The sequence below is a fragment of the Canis aureus genome, chromosome 14, assembly GCF_053574225.1.
Source record: "Canis aureus isolate CA01 chromosome 14, VMU_Caureus_v.1.0, whole genome shotgun sequence".
Taxonomy (NCBI): Eukaryota; Metazoa; Chordata; class Mammalia; order Carnivora; family Canidae; genus Canis; species Canis aureus.
In genome coordinates this window covers 13,863,300-13,885,711 of record NC_135624.1, presented here as the reverse complement: position 1 = coordinate 13,885,711, position 22,412 = coordinate 13,863,300, and the positions used below count along the sequence as shown (strand labels likewise).

General features: G+C 33.9%; 1 non-coding gene across 1 annotated transcript; it reads left to right on the top strand.

Annotated features, from left to right (window-relative positions):
* The first annotated feature begins 16,784 nt into the window (after nucleotides 1-16,784).
* Nucleotides 16,785-16,888, top strand: LOC144283891 (U6 spliceosomal RNA). Its single transcript, XR_013352396.1, has one exon. It is a non-coding gene; the product is annotated as a U6 spliceosomal RNA (small nuclear RNA).
* The last annotated feature ends 5,524 nt before the right edge of the window (nucleotides 16,889-22,412 follow it).

The following is a 22,412-nucleotide window of genomic DNA, read 5'->3' as shown; positions in this document are numbered from 1 at the left end:
TTCCACTTTTGATGAAAAGCAGGACTCATTAATGATAAAATTCCTCAGAAAACTAGGAATAAATGAGGTTATTGCCACCTGATAAAGAGCTTCTCTGAAAAAAATACAGCAAACTTCATAATCAATGGATAAACACTGTTTTCTATTTTAAATGAGGATCAAAGCAAAGTTGACTAATCTCATCATTTCATGCAACAATGTACTAGAAGTCTCTGTAAATGAATAATGAAAGAAAATTAATGAATGTTATACACATCAGGAAGAAAATAGTAAACCTTTCTTTATATGTAAATGGCATGATCATGTATGTAGAAGTCACTAAGAAAACTATAAAATAATTGATAAATCTTAAAAGTGAAATCAGTAAGATGTCAGGATACATTGTCAATGTATAAAGCTCAATCACGTTTCTTTGTGTTATTGATAAAATGAGTCTTGATACATAAATCCTATTTATATAATCACCTTAAAAGAACTAGAGATGTATTTATGGCAATATATGCAAGATATGTACCTTGAAAACATGAAAACATTGCTGAGGAACAGTAAAGCAAACTAAATAATTCAGGAGATACAGCATGTTCATGGTTTAGAAAATATAATGGTAAGAGGTCAATTCTCTCCAAATTCCTCCATAAATTTAATGGAATATCTATGAAAATCTTAATAGGCTTTTAAAATAAATTGATCTGCTAACTCTAAAATTTTTCTGATAAGGCAAAGGAATTGGAATAATCAAAACAAGAACCAAATTGGAAAACGGGCATTACCTGATTTTAACCTGTTATAAAACTTTAGTAATCAAGAGAGTGTGATAATGGTTGAAGTTAGAAATACAGGGGAGTGAAGTAAAATTGAACAACCAGAAATAGATCCACACATATATATAGTCATTCAATTTTCTCTAGAGAAAAGTCATGTGAGGACACAGTGAAAAGGCATTATCTGCAAGCCAGGGAGAGAAGCCTGATCAGAAAACAACCCTGTGGGCACCTTGATCTTGGACTTCCAGCCTCCAAAGCTACTAAGAAACTGAGGATTAGAATAGTTTTACTTTTCTAAGATTCAGAGGTTGGATGCAACAACATGAAATCATGAGGCTTGGGATAAGTTTTCTCTTTAAGTGACTAGTAAATGATGCAACACAAATTTAACTATTTGAATCTGTGAATTGCTAAATTCAAAAACTTGCACCAACCTTCCCCTGACCTTTTGCTGTGTGAGACTTGACATTAAATCTTACTGGAACAAAAGCAACAACAACAAAAGAGATCCTTACTCTAGAGCTTTCTAAAATATCAAAGCATCAGAGAGAGTGACAATACTTGGACAGTTTGCCAGTATGAATGGAAAAGGGTGCACACAGATGAAATACATAACGACAGAGCTCCTTGACTTCAGGACTCATCCAGAGGCCTCAGTGTCTGAAGGACTCATATTTTGGTATACCTACAATCTGTGACATAAATTGGTGTGTCCTGCCCCTTTGGACTGGGTTTACTTGTGAGTAGACCAAATGCTACTGGATAGAATGGCTAAAGTTAGGTTAAGCTCACGTTATGGGAAAAAAAAAATTATATTTTAACTATTTGATTTTTTTTTAACTTTACTGATCGTGAAGTCGCAACTCAGCCCTTGCTTACCATTAATGACACAGCCAATGTGATTGACCAACACATAGGTAAAATTCCAATTTGAAATTTAAGCAAACAAAGAACTACAGCAGCCTTTCTTTCCAAAGACCAAAGTCACTTTATGTTTGTGCTATCAACTTTAACTTTTCACTGTGAGCTCACTTCTTTGCTACTTCTATCTCGTTGTGATTATTTATTGCAGCACATTTGAGAACAATTAAGATAAGAGCAAGAACCCAAAGAATAAGCACTCAAGGACATTGAAATAAAGTCAAAGCAATTTAGTGAGAAACAATGAAAACTGACAGGGGAACTACACTATCATTTTGTACTCTGGGCAGAGGAATTCTAGCTAAGTGAGAATTCTGGAATTAAAAATGTTTTACTTTCTTTGTTATACTGTGTTTGCCCCTTTTGGCCAGATCATAAGCTGATTAGAATAAATGCTAGTGGACAGTTATGCGAACCTTAGTTACTGCCTACTAAGCACATTGCCAAATTGTTACATCAAAATTTTCCATGCAAAAAATCAGTCAACTATTTAAACCATTCATCTTTTTTTATTTTTCTATCACATCTCAGAACTTAAGTTCTTGTCCCCTACCAAAATACTTTTCCTGAAGGAGCCCAATAACTTGTGAGTTGAAAGCTTTGATTACAATTTTCCAACTATAATATGACTGTCTAGCATGAAACAATCATAGCAGTAAGAAAAACATGTATCTGTGGCAACATTACTTTTTTTTAAGATTTTATTTTTATTTATTTGACAGAGAGAGAGAGTGCACAAGCAGGGGGAGCAACAGGCAGAGGGAGAGGAAGCAGGCTCCCCACTGAGCAGAGAACCTGGTGCCAGCAGGGAGCCCAGTGTAGAGCTCAATTCCAGGACCTGGATCATGATCTGAGCCTGAGGCAGACACTTAGCCAACTAAGCCACCCAGATGCCCCAGTAACACCACTTTCTATTGGCACAAATAATTGATTTTTCTCTGGGAGTTGGAATTTTTATAATAGTGGAATGATTGTGGCATCACGTGAGATTAATTTTGATTTCCAAGTAGTAATTAAATGCTGAAATGTATATTTTATTAGGATTTTGGTAGATGACTTATTAACCTTTTATTCACTATATCGGTGATCTAATGTATGAATTACATGTATTTGTATTCATATTTTCATTATTAGTGAAAAATACAGATATTTTTCAATCATGCAGCACTCTTCTAAGTTATCTTCTCCTACCCTTGATAATTATGCTTAGGGAATCAACCTAATTTGAATATTAGCCTGAGCAAAACATAATTAAGAATGTAAATCTGAAGACAAGCAAAAAAAAAAAAAAAAAAAACTAATGGAATCCAAAATTAAGTATAGATGATGTTTGAATTATCTCATTACTCCTTTTTATCACCTCAAGAACTATATACTGAAAAGATTATATATATGGATGTATCCTTTGGTGAATAAACATGAGTCATTATAAAGTGGGATTTGACAGGCTGCACAGAATAGTGAAGAAAAATATGTTTTACTTATTGTAGGTTCAATATATTCTAGGCATAAGAAAGCACCTCTTACTTCTGTGGTTTACTAAATTGAAACAAGTGGCTAAGAATGAGTGTAAACTTCCCCTGGAAATCTTTAAAACTATAATGGGTATGGGATAGCCTACCTTATAATGCTTTGAAATTGAGACAGAGTGAAAAGATCTTAGATGCCCCTATATAATTTTTAAAAAATTAAGTATAGTTGACACTCAATGTTATATTAGTTTCAGATGTGCAATATAGTGATTCCACTTCTCACTTCTCTGTACATTATGCTATGCTTGCCACAAGAGTAGCTACTGTCCATCACCATTCAACACTATTACAATATCATTGACTATATTCCCTATGTTGTACCTTTTATCCCTGTGACTTATTCATTCCATAAGTGGAAGCCTTTATCATCGACTCCCCTCTGTCCATTTTGTTCAGCCTCTCAATCCTTCCCCTCTGACAACCATCTGTTCTCTGTATTTGTGAGTCTGATTTTGCTTTTTGTGTGTTTATTTATTCGTTTTTTCTTTTTTCTTTTCTTTTCTTTTTTTTAGATTCCACATAGGATTGAAATCATATGGTAATTGTCTTTCTCTGTCTAACTTATTTCACCTAAAATCATACTTTTGAGGTCCATCCACCTGTATGTTAAGTCAAGGGATAAGGAAATGGAACTTTACTAGCTATTCACTGAGTACAAGTAACTTTATACACTTAACATTTTATGTTTACCAGTTTGATGAGTACATTTTCATTATCCCTTATTATGGCTGTAAGAAATGAGGCTCAAAGAAATTAAATAGTTTGTCAAAGATCATACAGCTGGAAAGTGGAGATCTTTTATAAAATAATAGTGTCTTTTATTTGAAATCATCCAAATGGTCTAGCTATGAATTTTCCTAGGACCCTGGAATAGCAGCTTAGACCAATATAATGCCTTTGACCGCACTGAGTGTATAAAAAGTTTTAAGTAAGTATTTTTTTCAATTATCTTCCTAGATCCATGGAACAACCTGTTTACTTTTCCATGCCCCCTTAACAGTAAGAGCATGTATAGGATTCATTTTGATTATTTGATCACATTTTTTGGCTTCTGGAGAACAGCAGTCATTAGATTTGCAGTTTTAAGGAATATAGACTCTATGTGACCAAGTTTTAGTTTTCCATTAAAATTGCAAGAGTTCCTCAAAGCAAACCTGTATCTGGGGTTAAAATCTCATGACCTCAGATCATTGCTCTTCCTCCTGTATCTCAGTGACTTCCACTTGCTTAGGCAGTTTATTATTAGCTGGAAAATACTTTTTGCGATTAATAGTATCTTTGAGAAACTCTGTTATTATCAAAGAATAAGTTTACAAAGTTTTCAAAATGCCACCATACTGTGTATACTGCTGTAAAAAAAGGACTAAGCAGAGCTTTATTGTCAATTTTAAAAATCAGCAGCACAACCAAATGCCACAAGCTCTAAAATCATGTCATTGGAATGTATGGACTATTGAAATGGTTCTTGTTATTTCTCCTTGACAGGCTTTGAAGGAGAATTCTAATGTTCTATCCTGTCTATATTTTACACTTGCAAGAGAAGTTCGTAGACATTTTATAATTAATGTATATAAGAAAGTTGGTCACATTCTAAATAATGAAGAAGCTTATCAGAGAAATGCCAGTTTCAATAAAAATTCTAGCTAATCTAGTGGCATATATTCCTGTAAAAAGTTATCAAATTTTAAAAAGGAAATTGCAGAACTAATCAAAGTACATGTACAGTATGTACAATGTACTATGACAGAAAATACTTTGGTTTCTTTCTTTTTTTTTTTTTTTAAGATCCAAGGTACAGAATCTAAACAGTACAATTTGTGGTAAATGTCAAGGAACATTATTCTGATAAATGTCATTATAATAATTAGATGGAAATTGTTCTGGGTATTAGACACTATATAATCAGTTTTGATAGAAGGATCAAAGGTGTAAATTTATGGCCATTCTGTGAAGGCATTTATCAGAAGCTTTATTGGGGAGAAGAGACACAGGAGAGTAACAATTTATGGTAAAAACAATTTATGGTAAATTCTACTCAGCTATAATCTTAGCTTGTAAGTTCTTGGAATAGAGACTATGCACTTGATCCTTTTTGGGGAGTGCAACTATAATTATTTTAAACACATGAAAGCCAAAAATGAGGTTTGTTAAAATTATATTTTCCAGTTAAATGATTAAACACACAAAAAATACAATTCCTAAAGTTATAGTATAGGTACTGACTATAGGGAGCAATGAAATTTTGTAACTTTCTCATCAAGCAAAACCAGTTAATAAAAGAGCTTGTTGGTTCCTTTCTCTTTCCTTTTTACTGTGGAGCCAGTAGTGTATGGGTGAAATGGGAAATGACAAAAATATGGAGGATGCTCTCAAAAAATACATTTTTGGAAGACAAAATTACTATATATGAAACAATTAAATATATGCAACATATTATTCCATCGCTTTTCTAAGTCAGAACTTTTCAAATTGGAGGAAATATTAATCTTTCAGCCTAAGGAAAGCCAGAGGCCTTCTGCTTATCCTATAGTTCCATGTACATATTACGTGTTTCATGATACTATAAATAGTTAGAATTACTAGCCTCAGATTAAATTTTATAGAAAATCTAAAAAGGGAAATAACATTATGTATTTCAGGGAAGAAGGAAGATGGAAGAGGTTGTTGGCAGGACACTTATGGTATTCAGGAGATATATCTTCTCTCTTTCACATTTAAAATGGTTAGCTCGAAAGACCCATCGCTGGCTGACATCCTGTCTGGCTTCTCAAGGTATACTGTCTGGCTGCCTGTGTATATTTGGGCATAAACAAGAGGGAAAGGAAGATAGAGTGGGAAGGAGCCAAGGTGATTTCGGAGCACTGTAATTGATTTGTCAATTCAACAGTCTTAGAGAACTCAAGGTCAGTCTAAATCTGAGGCAGAAAACCCAGATCTATTTCACAGTGACTGAATACTTGCCACAGCTCAGGCTCATTCAAACCCCCGTGGGAAGTCTGTGAGATCAGTGAATTTAGTTTATGAACAAAGGCAGCTTATATCTGTCCTTTAATGGAACATAAAATAATATTTCAGTATGCCCCAAAGTAACAAATTTCTCTCTTTAATTGAGAAAATTAAAATAAAAGTACTCATCAATAACTATTCAAAAATGGAAACAGATGTGGGACGATTGTTATTTTAAAGCAAAAGTTTTTGCAACTATGTTTTACCTTTTACAGAAATTCTAATTTCACTACATTTATAACAAACATAATCAACTAATGTACTTCTACAATGTCTTTTAAGAAATTTGCATTCTATGAGTTTAGGTGATTTAACCAAATTTATTTTAACTGTGAGAAATTTATATAGGTAAAGTTACTTCTTTTTGTTGGCTGAAGCTCATAGTTATTTCATCTTGACATTATATTTATGACATAATGAGTTCTTTCTTCCAAATACATGTTCATCTATTTATTCAAGAATAAATCAAATTTAAGGAATTATTCTTATATATTAAAAACCCTTAGTGTTTCTTTTTATTTTAATAAAGTTTTTAAAGCAATGAAATGTTATTTGGAGTAAGCTTGAGAAATATGAAGTTTATTATCATGCCATCTGATGTGCAAAGCAGTTGCCTATACACATTTAACAGCCTTCTTTTATATTTAAAACCCTTTTATTTCTCTGAGGCCATTATTCAAATGGGTGACAGCGGATAATTTGTTTTGTTCAGTGAATTCCTGATTGTTGTACAAGGAAAAGTTCTCTCACCTTTCATTCAACAATTCGTCTTTCTACGGTGATTTATTTTACTATTTTCAGACATGCTTTACTACCTACAGACTTGACATGTACTTTTTTCCTTTCTTTCTGGGAATCAACTGAGACCAATATAGGCATACACATTATAACAAGTTACAAACTCCTTGAATTGTACATTATTACAGACAATTCTATTGTCTTGTTTTGCACAGTTTAATAAACATGCCTATATGCTATTGTGTAAAATTGAGAAGAACATTTAGATGTTTCCATATATTAATTATTTAGGATTTTCTTTGATAAATAAGATGGAAATGTATTGCATACTAGGTGACAAAATCAATGATGGAAATAATACTTAGGGGAGTCAAAAGTGTTTGTTGCTATGTCATAACTCTGTAACTTCATTCTGATTAGTAAGGAAGATCTCCAATATGGGAGTGACATTTACGAGAAAGAGAGAGGAGAGTCTATAAAGAGATAACATTAGATTCATATATATATCAATATTTTAATTCAGTTCAAATTATAAGTGAAAATATGTATAGGATCCTAGAATTTGGGTGTTCAAAAGAGCTGTGTGGTTCCTATTTGAGTCATACTTCGTTGCTAAGAGAGTCTACATATATCACCTGTTAGCATACAGCAGAGTATAAGAGTATTTTTATTTGTACCAATGTCCAATTCAAAGAAAAATCTTAAATAGAATAAATATTCATTCTAGCTTGTACAGTAAAAAATGGTATATAAAATCAGAAGTGCAAAGTGTGTCAACTCTCATGTTTTCATTGTTTTGATAACTATAGAAAATTCGGAAATCTCTCAATTGGATCAATATAGTTTCTTCACCTGAGATAAAATTTGCTAATGATATTTTTCAGAAATTTGGTTCCCATAAGGTTGGATTTATCTTGGTAAGCTAAAGGATAATTAAATGCTTTTCAATAATTAATTAGTGAGATTAAAAAATAAACTGGCATCCAGGGTATATAAACTACAGTGGTCTTCAGTGTGAATGTGGACTTGGCAAGGTCATATTCTTCAATTTTATTCTCTGTGAAATGACCCATTCTGGCTCTGTTGCTCTAGGATTTTCTGCTTCAATGATTTGATTCTGGATTTCTGGATGTAATTCATAGCTCTCTCTTTCACTTTACTCATATATAAATTCAACATATTAGTTTATCAACCAAATGCTTAGATGCTAGGGTCATGTTTTATTTTTTTTTAAATTTACCACTATTCATTTGGATTCTGCTCCATATATGCACCTGCTTACAAGCCCATCAAAATCAGACCATGTTTGGAAAGGCAAAATGTAGGTAATAAAGAATTATATTAAAGAGCACCCAGTTGTTGGGACACCTATGTGGCTCAGTCAGTTTAAACATCTAACTCTTGGTTTGAACTCAAATCATGATCTTGTGGTAATGGGGTTGAGCCACATGTTGGGCTCTCTGCTCAGCATGGGATCTGTTTCAGATTCTCTCTCTCTCTCAAATAAATAGTCTTTGAAAATAAAAAGCACCCAATTGCTTTCACATATTGTTTGACCCACTCTATTTATTAGCAGCTCCTTAGTGAAGTTATTCTGTAAAGCACTGCTGTGCTTTTATAGCACAGTAGAAAGCTTGTAGAAATTTTCATCAGAAAGGTCAATAAAAGTATAAACAGAAAAATTCCTGCTTCTTCCCCCAAATTAATTTTCTATAAAAAAGTTGTATTAGTTCTTATTTGCTAGAAATGTCACTACTAATGTTTATTCCCAAATCTCTAATGCTTCCTTTTTAACAAATGAATCACTTTTTCTTTCAACATATTTCTTAAAAGCAATTTATGCCAGTTCCCATACAGCAGGTTTTCAGATGGAAAGGAAGCTGGATGCTATTATTTCAAAGTCTGCCAAGCTAGAGGCAGAAATGTGGGAGTCATGACCATATAAATGGTTGCTGAGATAATGGACATAGGCTAAGTTCTCAGGGGAGGGAGAGAGACAGAGAAAGGGAGGAGTAACAAAGGAGGAATATTCTGTTCACAAAAAGAAAAGGAAGAGTGTGGTATTTGGGAAGATGAGTGAAGGGTAAGTTATGATAATAAAGAACTGACCCACAGTGCCAAATAGATTTCAGTTAGGGCTAGAACACCAAGATTAGGTGATATAAAGGATTGATGGTCTTCATGATGGTGAATTGAGTAGATTTGAGAGAGAAGAAGAGTATTCAGAGTTGAAGAATGAACATGGATATAAGAAAGTCAGTAAGTCTAAAATACTTCAAAAGAGTATTTAGCCATGTAAGAATATGGACCTAAATGGTGGTAACTAAAGTATGGAGATGGAAAGATATTGTTTTATTTCATTTTGCTTAGAAAGATGTAATGAGATGAGGCATATGAAAATAGATTTCATGATCAAAAGATAGTCAATAGAAAGGGAGTAGTTAAAAATACATTAAAAACAGGGATGGCACATGAGTCAGAAAATAGTACTGCAGGAGGAAGTAGCAGTAAAGGGAGCAAAAAAGGGAGGGTGGGTGCAAATATAGAAACATGAACATAGGGAGTTGAGATATTCACTCTTAATTCCCCTTGTATAGTGAAATAGAATGCTTTCTCACAGTGTAAAATCTTTTTATATTTAGACTATGGATTTTAATGTTAATAAATTATAATTCAAATTTAACAAGTCATGTTGTTTCTTCTTCCTATTCAATATCTACCGACAGTGATAAATGTATGTTTAGTAGTATGGCTCATCTTATGGGTATTAATAAAGAAGTTAGTCTCCCTTATAGAGATTTGTGCCATGTGGCTCTTAACTAGAGAAAGGAAGTTATAGATAAAATCGATAGACTGTTAATATTTTGCTTTACAAGTAATATTACCCTTTTCAGATATATGTTATTAAAATCTCTTATGAAAGCCTTTTAAAGTTTTCTAATCCATATTCACTGCTTACAGCTGTAATATGAATAGTGTGTTTGGGGTTGCACAATGTAGTAATCATTTTGATGACCTAAGGGTAACAAGGTCCTTCCCCTGTCCCACTTTGTCACAAAATTTCTCTCTCCAATGACCACAAGGCAATTTCAGCAGTTAGATCCATGTATAAAGAAAAGCTCTAAGTTGGTGTATTAAGGAAAATGAGAGTTACCTAGCTGCAGGCTAGTTGGTGAGTGTTTCCCTCATTTCCTATATGCAAATGTTAATGAAAGGCTTAAGATTTTTCTAAAACTCAAGACACAGATTCTATGTTTTTATACTTTTATATAAGTGAATACATTAAAAACTTTAAAAAAAAAAAACTATAGAATTAGGTCATCTTCAAACTCATATATAATTTGAGGGAAATTCCTGTAATACCAAGTTTCTTTCTCAAGTTTTAGCTGGTAAACAATATTAAGGATTGAAAATATGTTCTTAGTTTCTATGCAGTGAAACTCTTCAACAATATCAGTCTTGGAATCACAAAGTAAATTCCTATGGAATTTCTAGATTTACACTTCTCTTTAAGTTATTTATTATTCTTTAGATATATATTGCACTTAACATATTTGGCAGTGGATGAGAAGAATGACAAAAGAAGCAGAGTATATATTTCTATAGTTCATGAATAATATCACTGAAATTTATCTAGAGGAAAAGAATCTTGTACTTTTATTTCCTCTAAAAGACCACATTTTGTTTAAACCATTATAAGTTTTTTGGGTATTTCTCAGGTATCCAGCCACCCAGGAAATCAGTCTCACTAAGTAGAGATCCATAATAATGATTTGTGAGTTTTCATATGAAGATACAGTGCTTAGGCACATAGTTGGGAAAAGGAAAACGGAAATGCTCTGCAAGATAACTAGAGTATGAGCTGGTCTTAGCCAAGGGGAAGGAGAGGTTCCTGACAAGAGGTTCCTGACAAGAGACCCAAGTCTGAAGAGCAAAAAACAAGCAGTGAAAAATCACCTTCTCTGGGAAATGCTGATTTTCAGAAGGAGTGATGTCTGCTATTGGATTTACAGTTATTTCCAGCACTATGTGGTAATTGCATTCTGCTACTCCCCCTAACCCTTAGAAAGATCTGCTATAGGCTATACAAAACTACCTGCTGTTAGGGTAAAACTAGAGGAATGAAAGAACAGTGATGAAAGCTAGCAAAGGACAACACTTACATAAGCAGGTTAAAGTGGGAAAGCAAACAGCTGTACTGACTGACTCAGCAATAAACATGATAGAAATCATTTTTCCCACATATAATAGAGGATGTGACCATTGGGGCAGAGGGCAGATATAGGAATGCTACATAAAAATCTGTAGGAAATTCTAATGCTACTTGATTTGCCTCCTTACCAGAGGAATATGATACATGATTAAAACAGCAAAAACAGAGACACATCACATCATTCTTTTATATATTCCTAATGTCTTCTAAATTTGAAAAGTATTGAAAATCACATACAAAATGTCTAAATTAATCACTCCTATGCAAATCACAATAAGAAATGAAGGGGTAAAAAAAATGGTGACAATATTTAAGTGTCAACTATTTGTGGGAATGCAAATTGGTGCAGATTCTCTGGAAAATAATATAGAGATTCCTCAAAAAGTTAAAAATAGAACTACTCTACCACCCAGAAATTTCACTATTAGTTATTTATCCAAAAGATATGAACATAGTGATTTGAAGGGGCATATATACCTCGATTTTTAAAAAGATTTTATTTATTTATTCATGAGAGACAGAGAGAGAGGCAAAGACACAGGCAAAGGGAGAAGCAGGCTCCAACGCAGGGAGCCTGATGTGGGACTCAATCCTGGGACTCCATGATCACGCCCTGGGCCATAGGTAGTAGGCAGGCACCAAACCACTGAACCACCCAAGGATCCCCTTCTTTTTTTTTTTTTTTACCTCGATTTTTACAGTAGCAATATCCACAATAGTCACAATAGCCAAAGAGCCTAGATGTCCATCAACTGATGAATGGATAGAGAAGATGTGGTATATATATGCAATGGAATATAACTCCGCCGTTACAAAGAATGAAATCTTAACATTTGCAATGATGTAGATAGAACTAGAGGATATTATGCTAGGCAAAATAAGTCAGAGAAAGACAAATGCCATGTAATTTCACTCATCTCTGGAACTTAAGAAATAAAACAAATGAACATAGGGGAAGGGAAAGAAAAATAGAATAATACAAAAACAGAGAGGGAGGCAAACCATAAGAAACTCTTGATTATAGGAAACAAACTGAGGGTTGCTGGAGGGGAAGTGGGCAGGGAGAAGGGGTAACTGGGTGATGGGCATTAAGGAAGGCACTTGATGTAATGAGCACTGAGTGTTATATGCAACTGATGAATCACTAAATTCTATCCCTGAAACTAATAATACAGTATATGTTAACTAAATTGAATTGAAATTCAAAAATTTTTTTAATAAAAGAAGAGAAAAGCTTTGGTAGGGTTTGAAGAAAGTAAATGGCTAAGAAGAATTTGCTTTCTGAGAAAGAACAATGTGTTCCAAGGCTGAGGAAGACATGGCAAAGGGTTAATTTGGAGCCTTTTATGGCTACTATTAATTGATGTTTCTTAACAATTTAATCAGCTTATAAGAAAATTCCAATATATAACAATAAACAAATAAAGAGAGAAACTTCTTTTCTAGTATATATATTTAAGGAATTTTGAGGCAGGAAACAGTTTGAGAGGCATCACAACATTTCTGAAAGTTTCAGTATTAAAAGTTTAGTCAAAATTCTATTCATTAATTCACCTGATTTTTTACATAATACATTCTATGTGCCAGACATTGGACACATATGACAGATTTCCTTCTTGTGATTATGGGGTTTATTTGTATTCTGAAAGAGCAGGAAAAACAATGAGAATGCCTGGTGCTCTATGTTTTAGTTACTATGACTTGCATAAACAATTACCCCCAAAACTGAATGGTTTAAAACAATAACAAAATTTATTTTGTGCCTCAACCTGAATCTGCTCAGGACTGAGAAGGTACAAAGTTTAGGAGTTGAAATCATTTGAAGGCTGTCATGTCTAATGTTTGAAGCTGGTTATCAACTGAAACTTCTCTGGAACCGTTGGTTAAAAAAATTATTTGTGGCCTTTCACTATGTCCTGGGATTCCTAAGATCATGGGGTATGGGTTTAGCCCCAAGAGTGAGAGAGAGGAAGAGAGAAAAAACTATATCATGGGGTATGACTTTAGCCCCAGGAGTGAGAGAGAAGAAGAAAGAGAAAAATATATCTATATGGCCCTTTTGGATGTAGTCTTAGTTGTCACATAGCATTAAAACTTTCAGCACCTTCTATTCATTGAAACAGTTCAAATGTCCACCCATATTCAGAGAGAGGAGAAATAGACTCTATCACTTGATGAGAAGTTGTAAGATTCTAAAAGAGATTTGTGAACTGAAATATTGCTGTAGTTATTTTTGGAAAATACAGTCCACTACATTCTGTTATTTCAGTTTTTAGCCTAGAAACAAAAACTTGAATGTGGTATTAATGAAAAAAATATTTAAGCATTTAAATCTTTCATTGAACTTGTCTCTTTGGAGATATTCCTAATATTATTAACATTACTATTTGGAAATTCACAAACTGATTATGTTAATAATGTTACTTATGTTAATAATCAGTTTGTGAACTTCCAAATCTCTTGATCTTTAACTTTTTCTCTGCTATAGCCTAATAATTTGAGTGTAACATTCAAAAGTCGGTGTTGTAAAAAATTTATTGAAAGGAACTATATTAAACTTTTGAGTTTGGAATATTTAATTTGTAATGTTAATTTGAAAGATAGTAGTGCTATATCAATGGCTTTATGGATGATAATCACAACAACTTAAATAGGAAAAAAAATCACAAATAAACTATATTCACTATCCCCAGCCAATCCCCATGAGAATTACCATTTTACTTTATAATGGTAACATAATGACTTGTTGACTTTGTGTATTGCAAATAAAACCTTGTCTTAAACATTCTATGTCACATAACATTGTTCAAAGATATTAATATGTTATGTTTTTATGGTAGAAATTATTTCTTCTTTCTTTAAAAAATGTTAGAGGCAGTGCCAGGTGAAGGACATAATGCAAAAAATAATTGTGAAAAAGTTATGAAAAATTGTATTAGAAAAATACAAAGAATATGCCACTTTTGTCCAAATTAAAGGTGAGAGTACATTAGAGTGGAAAGGGTCATTGCTGAAATTATTACACTGGTCAAAATGACATCATCAAGCCTCACTTCATCATTTTTTTTTTTAATTTATTTATGATAGTCACAGAGAGAGAGAGAGAGAGGCAGAGATACAGGCAGAGGGAGAAGCAGGCTCCATGCACCGGCAGCCCGACGTGGGATTCGATCCCGGGTCTCCAGGATCGCGCCCTGGGCCAAAGGCAGGCGCCAAACCGCTGCGCCACCCAGGGATCCCTCACTTCATCATTTTTTAAAAAATATTGTATTTATTTGTTCATGAGAGACACAGAGTGAGAGAGAGAGAGAGAGAGGCAGAGTCACAGGCAGAGGGAGAAGCAGGCTCCATGCAGGGAGCCCGACATGGGACTCAATCCCAGGTCTCCAGGATCACACCCTGGGCCCAAGGCAGGTGCTAAACCGCTGAGCCACCCAGGGATACCCCATCATTTTTTTTGAAGATTAGTAGGCAAAGGACTATGTCTGCTCTTTGAAAATGTCAAATAAAATGCTACTTTTCCAAAGTGTGAAGTAATGTTAATCTAAACTTTGCAAGCACAAATGTTATTAAGGAAACAAATTTAATGCATACAATTAATCAGAAATTATATATTCTTACAATGTTAGGACATACACAAGAGAGCCTGAAGAGGATGAGAAATCCATTTTTTTTTAATTCTTAGATACATTAACCATAACCTAAGGATGCTGAAGGAGAAAGAATAATAAAAGGCTTATAAATTCAGGTAAGGAGAAAAGAAAATAATTTCACTTAAACTGTAATAGTTTAATCTTACTTAAACCAATAATAAAACTAAATGAATGCTTAATTTGAGAGAAAACAACCCAGTATACTGGATTAAGAGTAGATGACTACAGTACTACTAATTATATATCATTTACCTTATTTCCAAGTATTTCAGTTTCCTTATTATAATAGTAATGTTTGCTATGGACTACTTGCAAGGCTGCTCTGAATAAATACTAGACTGTTTCTGATACTTTTATGTTAATATTGAGACTGTTTCCAATCCACATAGATATCCTGATGCATAAATCTTTTATGCATGTGCTAATGTATTAGTGGGATGAATTCTTTTTTTTTAAGATTTTATTCATTTATTCATGAGAGACAAACAGAAACAGAGATGGAGGCAGAAGAAGAAGCAGGCTGCCTGCAGGGAGCTTGATGTGGGCCTTGATCCCAGGATCCCAGGATCATGACCTGAGCCAAAGGCAGACGCTCAACCACTGAGCTACCCAAGTGCCTCAGTAGGATAAATTCTTAAAGGTAGAATTACCACATCAGTGGGTATGTCTATTTTTCATTTTAAAAATATATTTAACATATAGTTTCTATTCTATGATATTGTCAGATGGCTGTTCATATTATTCTTATAAAATCAGTCAAGATAAATCCATATTTCCAATTTCTTAAGTTGTAAACCAAAAAAAGGTGGATCTTTTTTTTTAATATTCCTGAATCCCTGAAAACTAGAAGAGACATAGCATATGCACACCTCAACTCAATAAGGGGATGGCACCAAACAGAAGAGAATTAGAGGATGAAGAGATTAAAAGTGTTGATCAAATCCATATGCACTGACTATGTGTTCTTTTCATGTGACATACTTTTCTTTAAAACTTGTAATGGCCTTTGTAAAAATGATGTATATAATTTATCAGACAGTATAGTTTAATATATGGTACTTTCTTCTCATTTCTTAGGCAGTTGAAGTAAATGCATAAACTACTATCAAATAGAGATCTTTAGTGGTTTTTAACATCAAAAATATATCAAAGTCTTCTTATTTCCCATCTAACATGTTAAGAGTTTAAAAATCATCACTCCTTTCCTCACAAGAAGAAAAATAGTGAACAAATTGAAAGTCAATTCTTAGAGCCATGAAAGAACTGTTTTCTTTCTTTCTTTCTTTTTTTTTTTTTTTTTTTTAAGATTTTATTTACTTATTGATGAGAGACACAGGCAGAGGGAGAGGCAGGCTCCTTGTAGGATGTCTGGTGCGGGACTTGATCCCAGGACCTCTGGACCATGACCCAAGCCAAAGGCAGACACTCAATTACTGAGTCACTCAGGTACCCCAAATAACTGTTTTCATAGGAAAACTGCTGTCCTGAAAAGAAAAGATAAGCCAAATATAACTTAGTTAGATTTTGCCAAGCAAAACTTTAGAACAAAAGAAGAAATATATTACTGAGTAAATTGTTCTCTTTTTTTTTTTTTTTTTTTTGCATTTTTGTAAAGGAAAGACAAACAAGTATTCAACTACTACTCTATAGAAACAAGGGCCAAGAAGACAGGAGATTTGGAAAAGAAGAAAGGAAAGTATTGTTTACTCAGAAAACCTATATTCTTCATAATTTTCCATTACACTGGCTCTGGGAGGGTCCTGGAAATGTGAGAGAGTAAGAAATTATTGTAGCTAAAACAGGTATTGTTAAAGAAAAGAACATGTCCATGTGTCAGATTGTCCAATTTTTGCCACATTAAATTTTTTAGATTTCTTACAACTGATAATAGTGCTGTTTGCCCCAAACTTTCATTGCCTGAAACTTAAGATTAGTGGGTTTAAAAGTAAACTTTAGAGTGCTAACTTTAGCATTACATATACTAAAATTGGAATGATACAGAGATTAGCATGGCCTCTGTGCAAAGATGGTACACAAATTTGTAAAAGTAAACTTTATATTGTTCTTTCCTTTTAATTTACATTTGAAATATCAATTTTGAAATTAACAAATTTTCGCTCAGATGACTATCATAGGTGGACAAATGGATGAGGTGACTCAGGTTTAAAAATACAAAGACATGCAGAAAATTGCAAAGCATTCTTCGTGAAATCAATGTTTATAAAGTATTCAGGGACATTCTTTAAATGGTTGCTACATCTGTGGCTATAACATCTTCTGGCCAGTGAAAAGTAAACCATGAAAGAGAGAAAGATAAAACAAGGCAGTTTACATTGGTGGCAGCTGCTCTACTATGCCCAGGATGTGTCATCTTTACTGACACTTAAAAAGCATATATAAAAACACTTAATGTGTTTGGGTTACTGTTGATGACAGATTGTCACCAAGTCTATCTTCTGTGTAATTTCTTCTCCAAGTTCATCTTAAAAGACAGATGCTTCAGGTATTTTGGGACTTACAAATTTAATGGGTTACTATTTTTCTGTTGCAACTGGTGTTTCTAGAATGATAGTGTAAGTGTTCAGAATAGCTAATGTGATGGAAATCTCTGAAATTGTAATTATGTGCTTTGATTCTGTTTATAAAGAAGTGAATTTGGTGGCATCAGTTCCTTAAAATAGACAAAATGTCACAGGACTGTAGTGCATATTTGTTTGGAAAGACAGATAGTAGGAGTTAGAGTTGCTCATAGGACAACTGAATAACTTCATGAGTTGGTACTGATGGGAAATTAGCAATTTTTTCTGACATGTATGTTGCCCATATGTAATCAATATTGAAGCCACAAGGACTAGTGATATGGAAGATTTAGGGACATAGATATTTCTTAAAAGGTGCCCTTACACTGGCATCCTGTTTTGCCACTTTTGATCCTATTAATTTGAACTTGTCTTATTTTTTGACTATCATGCTTTATTTAAATTTCCAGTCTTTTCACATGTAGCTTGTCTTTTCAACATCCTGTCTCCACCCATGTGACAAATATTTAATTATCTTCTGAGTCACTACTTAGATATCATTACCACTTATCCCAGAAACATTTTTTCTCCACCAGATCTGGGTTACAGACAATTCCTTTGGTGGCTTTCCTAGTCTAGTGCTGTGAGGTATGTTGGAAACTATCTTCATTATCACTGTATTCTTACTATAGTAGAATATAAGTATAAATATAAATATTTATATATAATATAAAATAAATATAAAATATTTATTACTGTTACTATCTAAAACGTATAAGAAAATGATTTTTTATTATTGAGTATCAGAAAAGATTTACTTCCTGTGAGAGTTACTACTTAATTTTTTCTCTATGAGTTTGGGACTACTTGGTCATACCCATTTTCTATAGCTGCCATAATGAATTACCACACAGTTAATGGCTTAAAACAACACAAATTTATTATTTTACAGTTCTGTAGGTCAAAAATAGAAACAGATCTCATCAGGCTAAAGTCAATAGGTTTGTAGGCTGTGCTCTTTTCTGGAGATTCTGGGGGAAAATCAATTTCCTTTTCTTTTCAAGCTTCCAGAGGCCCTCTTCCAACACCTTTAAAGTCTACAAGTTTGCAGCTTTCTGTGATTTTCTTCCATAGCTGCATCTCCCTGTGATCCTCTTCTTCTGACTACTTCTTTTACTTCTAAGGCCCCTCAAGATTACTTTGGGCCTTTTGGATGATCCAGGATAGTCTCATTTTAAGGTCAGATGATTAGCAATCTTAGTTCCAGGTAGAACCTTTAGTTTCTTTTGATTTTGCAATCTAACATACAGGTTCCAGGGATTAGGACATGGACATGTCTGGGGAGGAAAATCATTCTGGCTATCACACTGTTTGAATTCACCTCCTTTGTTTTGTTTGACTTTATATATGTTCTTCCAAATGACATATCTGTCAAATGTTTGTTCAAATGAGATGTTCTATTTATACAGGATTAATTGCATTGCAACTGAGTCAATTGCAGTATAGTTAGACCTACATAAACCCAACTGTGATACCATTAATCCTATATAAGTCATCAGAGTAAGACTTCCAATGTCAATGAAATGGGTCCACCAAACTTAAAATCACGTTTTCAAATTAGTAAGAATACTTATATCCATTCCAAGCAGAGGTAATTTTTTTCATTATAAATATGAGAGAAATTTTAAAAACAATGTTAAGTGCAGTTTTTATTCCCAATTAGTGAAATACAAAGTATATATACTTGAATCTATTGAAGGATATTATATTAAATATAAACAGCAGTGAGCAACACTGCAGCTGAAATTTGAGAGACACACCTAATCTTCAGAACAACTGGAACCAAGAATTTGAATGAGGTCAAGATTGAGCTTCTCTCCTTTTCTTCTTTTCTAATTTTCTCTTTGAATCTACTCCATTGTTTTCACTCACTCAGGCTTCTTCTCATAATACAAAATGAGTCCTCTGATGGCTTTTGAATTTTACATCTCATAAATTTAACTGCTGGAAAAAGCTTCACCTTATACTCTTGGACCAGGCCACATCTAATAATCCTAAATTAGAAACTTAACTCATTTGGTTTAGTTATCCTCCTGTGGACCAATCAGCTGAAGGCAGGCGTGTATGTCACTGTCACATTGTATTAAAAAATATGATGCCCTTGTGGAAAAGGTAGCAGCAGTATTTCCAAGAAAATACTAACTGAAAAAACAACCCCATCAGTAACCAAAACAAAATGTAATTAGTAGTTAATATAGCATGTTCAATAAATATCAATTACCTGAATGAACAAATAAATGATTAGTATGTTGCCATATAGATATAAATTCTACTTTGCACCCTGATATTATCAATAATTTGTCACCATCTGCTACAATTTTTCCTTACAGACACTACAATGAGAATTAAAAGTTAATGTTCATGGATATAAGTTACATAATAATCCTATCCACAAAAGTAATATTTTGTTAGACTCAAAGATTTCTAATTACTAAGAAAATGGGTATGTGGGAAATGTTTTCCACAGCCAAATTAATTTTAAGTTAAAAATAAAATACCTCATTCTTTGAGTATTCTTTTTAATTAAATAAAAATGTATATGTACTCAGTTTGCCTGGCTCCAGAGTATGTGAGAATTAGCACAATTCCTCGTGTGTTTTTTAAATAGCTTTATAGAGGCATAATTGAAATAACAAAAAATGACACATATTTAATGTATACAATTTCATGGATCTTAATGTATACATTTACCTGTGAAACCATCAACTCAATCAAGGTAATAAGCATATTCATAACCTCTAGACATTTACTCCTGCTCCATACCCCCCCCACTTTTTTATCAAGAGCTCTTAACTTGAGATCTATTCTATTAACATATTTTAATGTACATTACAATATAGTATTGTTAACTAATACAGTATTGTTAACCATAAAATGATTATAGTATTGTTATAATTAGCATTGTTAACAACAGTATTAATTAGTATTAATCATAACATTGTTAACTATAAATCTGTACAGCAGATCTCTAGAACTTATTCACATTGTGTAATTGAAACTTTATACCCATTGAATAACTCCCTATTTTACCCTTCCCCCATACTCCTGACAACCATCATTCTACTGTTGCTTCTTTAAATTTGATACTATTTAGATACTCTAAAAATGAGGTCAATGAGTATTTGTACTTCTGTGATTGGCTTACTTCACTTAACTTAATGTCCTCCAGGTTCATCCACTATCAGTTATAGCAGGATTTCCTTCTTTTTAAGCCTGAATACATTACATTGTATGTATATACCACATTTTCTATACTCATTCATCTGTTGATGGATGGACATTTAGGTTGTTTCCATATCTTGGCTTTTCTGAGTGATGAATACTGCAATGAACAGGGAGTGTAGATATCTCTTCAATATCCTGATTTCAATTAGTTTGGATATATAACTGCAAGTGAGATTACTGGATCATAGGGTAGCTCTATTTTTAATTTTTTGATGAACTCTTTTACAGTTTTCTATTGAATATGCACTATTTTACACTCTCACCAGCACTATACAAGAGTTCCATTTCTCTGTATTCTCATCAACATTTATTATCTTTTGCTTTTTTGATAATAACCATCCTAACAAGTGTGAGGTACTATCTTATTCTGTCTCCCAGATGATAACTGATGCTGAGCATCTTTTCATGTACCTTTGGCCATTTGTACATTTCTTTGGAGAAATGTCTATACAGTTCGTTTGCCCATTTTTAACTGGGTTATTTGCTCTTGTTGGTTTTTTTGTTGTTGCTGTTTTTTTACTATTGAGCTGTAGGAGTTCCTTTATATTTTGGGTGTTAATCCCTTATTAAATACATAGTTTGCAAATATTTTCTCTCAACCCACAGGTTGCTTTTTCATTTTATGGAATGCTTCCTATGCTGTGCAGAAACAAATTTTATACTTTTTGTTTTGTTTTGTTTTGCTTTTGTTCCTGTGCTTCTGGTGTCAGATCCAAAAAAAATCATTGCCAACAAGATTTTCTCCTAAGTTTCCTTGTCTTACATTAAATCTTTAATCCAGAAGGGAAGTTGAGGAAGGGGCAAGATGACAGAAAAGTAGGGGTCCTCAACTCACCTGGCCCCATAAACTTACTTGGATAATTTTCAAAACATCCCGAACACTGATGAATTCAACCTGTCATCTAAAGAGAGAACAGCTGGAACGCTACAGAGAAAAAAGTTTTTGCTTCTAACAAGGCAAGAAGGTGAAAAATAAATAAATAAATAAATGAATAAATAAATAAATAAATAAATAAATAAATAAATAAATAAAGTGGGGAAGGGAAACTGTGACTATCAGGGTTAAAGCAGAACAATGACAGCTTCCAGGGCACTGAAGCTCAGCCCTGGAGAAGCAGGAATGTGAAAAATCCATGCCAGTTTTCCCAGATGGAATAGTGTTTAGCAGGGAAATTGGGCAGAATCACAGGAGGGGCAGGGAAGCCTCCAGATTCCCAGAGTCACTATAAGAGGAGGGGCGCCCTTTGGGGAAAGCTCACCACAAACTGTGGTCCATATCAGTTAAGGGCCGGAGAGCTGCAGCCCTCTGGGCACTTGGGAGGAGCCAGTCCATTAGGCAGGCTGGCTCAGGAGCAGCCCTTACACTTGAGCTTGGCAAAGGATGGAGGTGGCTATACTCCATTCCCTTTGGGAGAGGCAGCCCCAGGAGCACAGGTCCAGCAGCACAAGACCCCAGGTCCCAGGGCATCAAAGCGGACAAAGCTCATGATCCTGCATTCCTCCTGGGACAAGCATAAGCTGGGAAGGCACAGGAGGGTGAGAACTCTCCTGCCACTGGGCACCCCCAAGCTGTGCAGATTGTGCCCCCATACCTGCCCCCAGGGCCATCTAGCCCAATGTAGACTGGGAGACTACGGTTAGTTACTTGTGAGAGCTCAACTCCAGAGCTGGAAATCTGTCTACTGCCGTTTGTTTTTCCTCTTTATTTCACCATGTGCCTGGGAGAGGCAGGGCATCTAGGGAACAAAGGCGTCACAGGATAAACAGCTCATACTGAGCCC